Consider the following 10,969-nt stretch of genomic DNA (forward strand, 5'->3'; position numbering starts at 1 on the left):
TAAAAGACTGATTATGATCACTTTTTATTGTAATGCAATGTCTCTGTTTTTATCTGTTTTTCGATCAAAGGAAAACTATCTTATACAGCACATCACAAACATACACTCAACAAAAATATAAACGCAACACCTTTGTTACTGCTCCCATTCCCCATGGGATGGACGTAGAGACCTAAAATTCATTCCAGATACACAATATAACCATCCCTCCCAAACAGTGGTCACAAATCAGTCCAAATGTGTGGTAGTGGGCACATCTGCTATATTGAGATAATCCATCCCACCTCACAGGTGTGCCACATCAGGATGCTGATCTGACATCATGAGTAGTGCACAGGTGTACCTCAGACTGCCCACAACAAAAGGCCACCCTGGAATGTGCAGTTTTGTCTCACAGCAAAATGCCACAGATGCCACAAGCAATGAGGGAGCGTGCAATTGGCATGCTGACAGCAGGAATGTCAACCAGATCTGTCGCCCGTGCATTGAATGTTCATTTCTCAACCATAAGCCGTCTCCACAGGCGTTTCAGAGAATATGGCAGCACATCCAACCGGCCTCACAACCGCAGACCTCGTGTAACCACACCAGCCCAGGACCTCCACATCCAGCAGGTTCACCTCCAAGATCGTCTGAGACCAGCCACCCAGACAGCTGCTGGAACAATTGGTTTGCACAACCAAACAATTTCTGCACAAACTGTCAGAAACCGTCTCAGGGACGCTCAACTGCTGACCCAGTCGTCGCCGTAACAGACTTGTGTGGGCAAATGCTCACATTCGATGGCGTCTGGCACGTTGGAGAGGTGTGCGCTTCACGGATGAATCATGGTTCACATTGTTCAGGGCAGATGGCAGCTGAGAATGTCCCAGTTCTTGCATGGCCAGCATACTCACCGGACATGTCACCCATTGAGCATGTTCGGGATGTGCTTGACCGGCGTATACGACAGCGTGTACCAGTTCCCACGAATATCCAACAACCTCGCACAGCCATTGAAGTGGAGTGGACCAACATTCCACAGGCCACAATTGACAATCTGATAGACTCCATGCGACGATGTGTTGCACTGCATGAGGCAAATGGTGGTCACACCAGATACTGACCGGTTCTGGGTCCCCAGACCCCCAATAGCGCAAAAAACTGCACATTCCAGGGTGGCCTTTTGTTGTGGGCAGTCTGAGGTACACCTGTGCACTACTCATGATGTCAGATCAGCATCCTGATGTGGCACACCTGTGAGGTGGGATGGATTATCTCAATATAGCAGATGTGCCCACTACCACACATTTGGACTGATTTGTGACCACTGTTTGGGAGGGATGGTTATATTGTGTATCTGGAATGAATTTTAGGTCTCTACGTCCATCCCATGGGGAATGGGAGCAGTAACAAAGGTGTTGCGTTTATATTTTTGTTGAGTGTACATCATACTGAGTTTCCCCGGGAACATTACCCCAACTCATATAACCTTTACAGCATGACCACAACATACCAATGACAACACAGTTTGGTGTAACAGATAAGGAAAGAGGAACAATAGATCAGTAATTTAAAACAAAAAGAAAGAAAATACACATATAAACTCACACTTCTGAGTAGTCTTTTAGTCTAATTCAGTTCCCAGTTTTGGACTGTTGAGGGGTTTGCATAATTATCTCTAGCTGAGGATAGTTCTAGGTACAGGATATCTAACAAAGTGTTCAGCCAGTGTTTCACCAAGAGTTCATGTGGTGGGAGCCACCTCTGAACCACTAGTTTTTTTGCCGCAGTTATGCCTGCCAACCATATTTTGCTCACTTTTGTTGTCATTGAAAACCTGGAGTCGTCAAGTATAAGATGTAGTAGTGGGTCAACAGCATCTTTATTACCTTGTCCCAGAATAAGAACACTGCAGGACATTCCCATAGAGAATGATGCAAGGCGCTGCTGCTTTGCTGTTTTCTGTTTTAATTTGTTTCTGTTGTCGATCTTGTGTGCCTTTGAACTGAAATGTTTAGGCTTAGACATGCTCAAAAACTCATGAAATTTTGCACACGCATCAGGTCTGGAGAAAAATTACTCATTTTAATGGTTTCAGACATGGACAGGGCAAAATGGCTCAGTAGCGTGGACGGAATGATCCACAGTACCTCCTAAAAATTTCAAAAGAGCAGCCCCTGCACTATGTTTAATCTATGAGTCTGAAATTTGGCAGCCTGATGTAAGATATTAAGATGTGCAAAAAGTCTGATAGAGCCATATGCTAAACCCAGGAAGTTGGCCACTTTGAATTTAATATGTAATTTTAGGGACATTTTTCATCCTTTTCAGGCCTCGTACTTTAACAAAGTCCTCCTAAGGTTTTAATCAGATCAACATGATCTTCGGTCAGTGGAAACTAAAGGCCTTGGTGTAGTTAAATTGCAAAGCTTTTGGGGTTTTGTGTAACAGCATAGTCACAGCGACACGTAGAGTTTTAGTCATTCGCCAACTAGCACAAAACTGCTGTAACACTAGGACACTTTATCCAATCTCTCCCAAACTTCACAGGCACGATTAGAGCCGAGCCCCGAACAGATTGATATGCCAATAGTATAGTCATACCTGCCAATAGTTAGAGCGCTGAGTAGTGGGAAGAGGAAATGCACACTAGATTATAATCAACATTGATCTAGATGAAATCTTAACTGGCCATTCAACACACAACGCGCATCTGTGTGACATTTGCTCAGATGGCATTCTCCATTGCCACCAAGTGGAAATAGATGTTCAGCATGGCTCGACACACTGGGCTCCGAGGGCCCTCCCAACGCTGCTTGCAGCTTTAATTGTGATTGAATTTTTAGTATGCATTGTTAGAAATGCATACTCCCAATTGAAGAAGCCAGTTAAGCCCAACAAAAAGCGGCTTCTGTGGGTTTTTTGTGCTTTGCATGCCTTGCATGTAGGCCAAAGTGTGGTTTTATGTATTCACTTGTATTGGTAGAACACTATTTTTGACATGCTGCGTGGTTGCCTTACAAGCTATACTGTGTCATCTCAATGAGCATTTAACCTCATCTTTGTTTTAGTATTTGCTGTGTTTAAGTCATTATTTTGTTTTTGTTGTTTTTGTTTAGTTTTTATTACCCTACAGTTGTGGAAAAATAATTTGAGCATTGAAACCAAACCAAAGGCTCAGCCATCATGTGGACACAACCTTTGTCTATTCAGTGGTTGGGAGTGAAATTCTTAAGCCGAAGCTACAAATGTGAAGTAAAAAAGCTGGATAAAAAACTTAAGAGTGGAGCTGACAAGTTATGATTCACCTGTAATAAAAAAAAAGTAAAAAATGAAATCTTAGTTTCTAACAATTACATTGAGATATGTTTACTGCATTGCATAATTAAAAAAAAAAAAGAAGCAGGGCAACAAGACATCACCAGAGATGTGTTTTATAAGAAGTGAATGTTTTCCTCGTCTACACTGTAATAGTTCAAAAGCACAAAGGCCAAAAAAATGCAAATAGCTGCAATATGAGAAATCCTGTCATCTTTCCCATCACTCTCAGGGGAATGTTTATTTTTCTTCACCTTCTTCATCCTCACTCACTTCTTCCCCACTATCCATTAGACAGACACATCTGTAAGACACCAGATTATCTTGATAATTGTGAAAACCCATTTGTGTTCATGACATGACCGCTACAGTTACAGTATCTTGGTTGAATAGGGGTAACAGCAGTATGTTAAAATGTAGTAGATTAAGTTAGGATTATACAGCATATATACATATGCTATGTCCCAATTCAGGGGCTGCATCCTTCGGAGGCCGTATTTAAAGGCTGATTGGATCACAGTAAGGCAACGAAGGCTGCTCCAAATGCATCCGACAAATGTGTCCTCCTTTTCCCCCGATTTCTGGGATGGGTCGGGTGTATCCTTTGTGGCCCAACCTATCCCAGAAATTATAGCGTGGCCCAGCCAATTCCAGTTTCCGACAATGGCAGCAGCTACTTAGTTTTAATATTACTCTATCTGGAAAAGTGCTCCGAGGTTTTTTGAGATATCCGGTACTCACCAGCTCAATAGCTGACTGGGTGGTCAAGGCTCACTAGAGCCGGCGACAACACCGGACTCCAGGCACATCGTTTTCAGACCCCACACGGTCTTTTGCTCTGAGGTTAAACATGATATATAAGTCACTTAGATAACTTAAAAATGTTATTGTTTGGCTTTTTTCAGTATTTTATTTGTTCCTGAGTAAATCGGTTTGGCTGAGATTAAAATGATAGTTTTCGCACAGCTGAATAAACGTCAAACAGAAAACTGATTAAGCAGAAGTGTGACATGGTAGAGAATTTACTCCAATGTCCTGTTATATTTAAGATAGCAACAAGACAGTGGTGACACAAATCTGAAAGCTAGAGTGTCCCATTTCAGAGCTTCGCACTTCCGACCTTCCCGGTCTTCGGAGAACCCGGCCCACGTAGACCGCAAAGGCCGGGTCTTCCGAAGGACGCAGCCCCTGAATTGGGACATAGCTATAGAGAGGTCTAATAGTCTTGTGGATGTGCTGGTTGATTTAGTAATAAGTGAAAACATTTGTATGAGTGTTTAGTTAGGTGTGCTACCTACTTCAGGATACTTACATTAGAACCAGCAAAAGCAAAATAAACTTGAAACTCATGCTGCTAAGTTTGGACTGAGTGATTGGAATAACTAACGGATATATCTCTGTTCCCTGTATTCAGTCTGTCCACGTCTTTGTGTGCTTCTCAGGTTTCCTGTTTTATTTTGATAGTCCCTAGTCCTGTTTTTAGTGTGTTCAGTTTTGGTTTCCCCCAGTTGTGTTATGTTTGATTAGTTCCAGCTGTGTTTCCCTCCGGTTTCCCATTCCTTCACTAACCTCTGTACATTTAAGTCCTCTGTCTTCTTGCTGTTGCATCATCCATCTTGTGTGTTCCGTGTTCTTTCATTTATGCCAAGTCATCAGTTCCTTGTTTGTCATCTTAGTTTCTAGTTTATATTTTGTTTGTTTCTAGTTTTTCTAGCTTTCTGAAGAACTGCAGCTTGTGTTGAAAAGCTTCGAGTAATGAACCTTTTTTCAACGCAAGAGTCTTCTCTGTGACATCTGGTGGCCAAAAATATAAAGAGCAGCTTGAATCTACAAAATAAAATGAACTGCTTCATTATGACTGCCCACTCTACAGAGCGGAGTTCACAATTCGGTCTGATATTGGGCCACCGTTGTGTTGCTTGAGTGAAAAAATTGTTATGTTTATTTGTTTAATAAATAATTCTCATCAATGAACTTTCCTTGTTTAAACATGTGTCATGGTGTGGTAAATGTTAGTAAATACAATAGATGAAAAATACATAAAATACAAAAAAAACAAAAAACACTCGCCCCTGTGGGCAGTCAATCCTTCAAGCTCGGGTCCTCTACCAGAGGCCTGGGAGCTTGAGGGTCCTGCGCAGTATCTTAGCTGTTCCTAGGACTGCGCTCTTCTGGACAGAAATCTCCGATGTTGTTCCCGAGATCTGCTGGAGCCACTCGCCTAGCTTGGGAGTCACTGCACCTAGTGCTCCGATTACCACGGGGACCACCGTTACCTTCACCCTCCACATCCTCTCGAGCTCTTCTCTGAGCCCTTGGTATTTCTCCAGCTTCTCGTGTTCCTTCTTCCTGATTTGCTGTCATTCGGAACCGCTACATCGATCACTATCGGCCGTCTTCTTCTGTTTGTCTACCACCACTATGTCCGGTTGGTTAGCCACCACCATTTTGTCCGTCTGTATCTGGAAGTCCCACAGGATCTTAGCTCGGTCATTCTCCACCACCCTTGGGGGCATCTCCCATTTTGACCTCGGGACTTCCAGGTTATACTCGGCACAGATGTTCCTGTACACTATGCCGGCCACTTGGTTATGGCGTTCCATGTATGCCTTGCCTGCTAGCATCTTGCACCCTGCTGTTATGTGCTGGATTGTCTCTGGGGCATCTTTACACAGCCTGCACCTGGGGTCTTGCCTGGTGTGATAGACCCCAGCCTCTATGGATCTTGTACTCAGAGCTTGTTCTTGTGCTGCCATGATTAGTGCCTCTGTGCTGTCTTTCAGTCCAGCTTTGTCCAGCCACTGGTAGGATTTCTGGGTATCAGCCACCTCCTCTATCTGCCGGTGGTACATACCGTGCAGGGGCCTGTCCTTCCATGATGGTTCCTCGCCTTCCTCCTCTTTCTTGGGTTTCTGCTGCCTGAGGTATTCACTGAGCACGCTGTCAGTTGGGGCCATCTTCGTGATGTATTCTTGGATGTTCCTTGTCTCATCCTGGACTGTGGTGCTGACACTCACCAGTCCCCGGCCCCTTCCTTCCGCTTAGCGTACAGCCTCAGGGTGCTGGACTTGGGGTGAAACCCTCCATGCATGGTCAGGAGCTTTCTTGTCTTTATGTCAGTGGCTTCTATCTCCTCCTTTGGCCAGCCTATTACCCCAGCAGGGTACCGGATCACGGGCAGGGCGTACGTGTTGATGGCCCGGATCTTGTTCTTACCGTTCAGCTGACTCCTCAGGACTTACCTGATCCTCTGCAGGTACTTGGTGGTTGCAGCTTTTCTAGCGGCCTCTTCATGGTTCCCATTTGCCTGCGGGATCCCCAGGTACTTGTAACTGTCCTCTATGTCTGCAATGTTGCCTTCTGGTAGTTTGATCCCCTCAGTTCTGACTACCTTCCCTCTCTTTGTTACCATTCGACTACACTTCTCCAGTCCGAACGACATTCCGATGTCATTGCTGTATATCCTGGTGGTGTGGATCAGTGAATTGATGTCTCGTTCACTCTAAGGTTAGAATTATTATTTTATTAATGTACAGTGGGAGTTAGCGGTTGTTACGACACCACTGGCTACTACCTGGGGCTGCAGGCCTGTTCTCTCTGTTGTTAATTGGCTGTGCGAACCAGTGTCTCAGATTAACTGGTGATTGTGAATACATGGATAGACTTCGTTTCAGGAGACACTGCCAACAAAAGTGAAATAAGCGTGGTGAATAATTCGTCTTTAAAAATTACTATTTGGGCTCGTTTGTTTGCATAACTAAAAACAAAGTCTGCTGCATCGCTACGTTTTTGAGAAAAAAAGAGCATGTGAGTTAAAGTGGTAATTAATATGATGTCACTAACATTAAACTGTTCTATAGCTATTCTACCAGTAGTTTGATATGATTTGGTCGGCCTTGCCACGACAGTATTTACTGTAGTTCACAGAGGCTTTTTAGTCTGATTTTGCTACGCTGTCATTATGACCATCCAATCAGATTAACCTGACACAGCTGCACCTGGATTCAGTCTGCTAAACAGTCATCTTAGGTGCATGTCTTTTTTTGGTGGTGGGGGTGGTCAGTTTTCCTTCAGGTGATGCAGCAAGACTGAACCAGTGGCTGGCTAACATGAGAAGGAAGGACTGGACACCTGGGCCATCATCTCATCTTTGCGGTGCTCATTTTGAAGAAAATGACATCATCACAGACTCAAAGGGTAATAAAATCTATAACTATTCCTATGTAATATTATAAGAAAAAAACATTAAATATAAAGTTTCTCATTCTTTTTTTTTGTGCTGCTTTAGGGAATCTGTTGCCTCAGCAGCACAGCAGTTCCAACTATTTTCAGTTTTCCTTTTCCATGTATTCAGGTGAGGTCAACTGGGAGAAGAGCAAGACGTAACATTTTGATAGGTACTGGCACAGAGGTAAGTGGCTCTCAAGGTTTATCAAGCGATGTGTCAGGGAACAGTAATGTTGGTCAAACACATACAAAATTCGACCACAACATGACACCAGGAGACCATAGTTACGCGTTATTACCAACCACATTAGCAGAACCAGGCTGTATTCAAGAGGATCACTGCTACAACCTTGAGTCTCCAAAGTCGTTAAAGCGTAAAAATCCAGCTTCAGAAGAGATGCTAACAAAATACAGGAAAAAGCTGAGATTGCAATGCCAAAAGTCTAGGCGTTTAAAGACAAAAGTTTGTACCTTAAAGGATGTCACCAAAGTATTCAAGAACAAGCTCTTGATCTCAAATCAGTGTGCATCTTTGCTTGAGTCAATCAATGAAGTTCCAAAACACATCTTGCGTAAAATCCTTGATGGGAAAAAGTCAGCTAAATATTCTGAGGAATTGAAACAGTTTGTCACCACACTTCATTTTTACTCCCCAAAAGCACATGAGTATGTGCGTGAGAATTTTAATAAAGCGTTGCCACACAGTCACACCATTCGCACTTGGTACAGTGGTGTCTCAGCTGATCCTGGATTTACCGTAGCATCTTTCAGAGCACTAACAAGTCACGTGGAGGCAAACAGAGAACAGGGAAAGGAGACAGTGTGTGCACTAATGATGGATGAAATGTACATCCACAAAATGACTGAGTTTGCAGGTGACCGGTTCCATGGCTATGTAGATATAGGCACTGGTGAAATTGACAACACACTTGCCACCCAGGCCTTTGTCCTCATGGTTGTGGCTGTCAACTTCCTCATCGATGGTATGGATGGATCAGAGAAGAGCCAATGTCATTCGGGAAAGCTTCATGAAGTTGGTGTTAAAGTTGTCTCCCTTACGTGTGATGCCCCTACGAATAACTTTGCCATGATAAGGGAACTTGGCGCAGAGGTAAATATCGACAACAAGCCCTACTTCTTTCATCCAGAGAATCCCACACAAAAAGTGCATGTGATCCTGGATGCATGCCATATGCTAAAGCTTCTTCGTAATGCCTTTGCATCTTCAATGGAATTTGAGACAGAAGATGGGAGGAAGATTAAGTGGAAGTACTTTGAAGCCCTTAATAAACTCCAAGATGAAGAGGGTCTACGACTAGGTAACAGGCTAAAAATGGCTCATTTACAGTGGAGAAAACAAAAAATGAAAGTCCACCACAGCTCTTCAGCAGAAGTGTAGCGGATGCAATGGAGTTCTGTGAACAAGGCTTGAAATTGGAGGAGTTTAAAGGTTGTTCTGCAACTGTGGAGTTTGTGCGCACTGTAGATGCAGCCTTTGATGTGCTCAACAGCCGTAATCATCTTGGAAAAGGTTACAAAGCTCCAATTAAGCCATCAACTAAACACAGGGCTGAGACAATCTTGAAGGATGCAGAAACCTTGCTTCGTGGGTTGAAGGTCCAGCAGTATGACAAGATGGTGCCACTTCACACCACAAAAAAGAAGACTGCCATATATGGCTTCATTGCTAATGGCATAAGTGCACTTAACATTTATAATGAACTTGTTGAGAAGACGATGCCCCATGCAGGTATCTTCTGACCTACAAACTGAGTCAGGACTAGGGCTGGGTATCATCACTGATTTTGTAGAATCGATTCAATTCCGATTCACAAGGTCCCGAATCGATTCGATCCACGATTCGATTTAATTCGATTTAATTCGATTTAAATCTGGGAAATTTGGGGTCAGAAATATTATAATTCAGATCAGTACATTTACATATTTTTGTATCAATAAAAAGGAAGCTGACACACGCAAGACTTTATCACAGGTGTAAGCGTCACAGCAGATGCCTTTGTGTCAAAGTAGCTGAAGATAAAACACAGAAAAACATGAAGGTGATTTTCCTGGCCTGGAATTTTATAAAATATTCTGCAGTACATCAAAAACGAAAGAAAACCATTAATCAACATATGAACATTACCTCTGACGTTACAGCGGTTTTATTAGAGACACGGTTAAGCGTTTTGCATTTTGAATAATTTTAAAAAGTTTAAATTTGTTATATAAACCCACCCCTAGTCAGGACCACTTAAAGCTCTTCTTCTCTACCATAAGAGCAAGAGGTGGGCACAATGACAATCCTAATGCCAGACAGTTCAGGGGAGCCTACAAACGTTTACTTGTTAGACACCAAGTTAAAACGGGTACAGGCAATTGTTTACTTCGAGACAACACATACATTCTTGATTCAACATCTGCAGCTGTAAATGTTGCTCGCAGAATGGAAGTGCACCTTGTGCAAGTAAATGACCCTGATGATCACTCGATTCCTGACCTCCCAGATGTATGCAACCTGTCTGAATACAAGGAGGCGGTGATCAGCTACATTGCAGGTTTTGTAGTAAAGAAGATCAAAGAGAAAATCACCTGCTTGCCTTGTTCACAGGCCTTGACAACTGAAGGTGCTGTGCATACTTTTATTAAGCAGAAAGACAGAGGTGGTCTCCAAAAACCTTCACCAGACATGGTTACTGTGTGTATCACAACAGAAAAATGCATTCAGAGGAAAATCAAAACCAATGGAGGTCAGCTACCCAGTGGACGTGGAGTCACAGCAACCATTGTCACCCAGGTTCTGGAAGAATGTGGTGAAAAAAACCTTTTCCCTCATCTTGAAAGCCATATGCTTGACACATGTGTTGAAGTAAACCACATTCATGTACTTGTGAAAATGGCCTCCACATGGTACTGCAAAGTCAGATTGAGTCACTTAGCAAGAAGAAAAAATTAAATAGCAAAAACGGGCAAATTGGTTCGCAGACAGATGACCAAACTGATCCATTTTTATGGAGAGTAATGTGCGATACCTGATGCCTTTTAGGGCTGAATGATTTATTGACATTATTTCAGATTGTTCGAACATATATTGTATTTTAGATTAGAATTGAAATACATATAATATATACTTACTAACTAAACATATGGTCAAAGAATATAACAAATTTTGATTTAAATTACAATAAATCACTAGTTGTTCAGTCCTAGCTGTCATAATCAGTTACTGCCAGTTATTCCTCTGCTGCCCATGGTTTACAGTCCTGAATCATCAGCAGAAGAAACATGGACTCCACTGGTCTCCATTATGTTCTGTTGCTGCTGCCCATGGTTTACAGTCCGCATAAACAGGACTGAAGCATCAACAGAAGAAAGAGAAAAAATTTCTCTTGCCACTGTTTGCTACTTTTGTAATTGCTGATGTGAATTTGTGACAGGTTGG

The 10,969-nt window shown here is 42.8% G+C and overlaps 1 long non-coding RNA gene across 1 annotated transcript; it reads left to right on the plus strand.

The window, feature by feature from the left end:
• Nucleotides 1-7,367: 7,367 nt before the first annotated feature.
• Nucleotides 7,368-9,367, plus strand: LOC102302457. The gene is made up of 2 exons (XR_316502.2): nt 7,368-7,497; nt 7,655-9,367. It is a non-coding gene; the product is annotated as a DNA transposase THAP9 (long non-coding RNA).
• The last annotated feature ends 1,602 nt before the right edge of the window (nt 9,368-10,969 follow it).

Source organism: Haplochromis burtoni, unplaced genomic scaffold, assembly GCF_018398535.1.
Source record: "Haplochromis burtoni strain Fernald_Lab_line unplaced genomic scaffold, NCSU_Asbu1 Contig_165, whole genome shotgun sequence".
NCBI lineage: Eukaryota > Metazoa > Chordata > Actinopteri > Cichliformes > Cichlidae > Haplochromis > Haplochromis burtoni.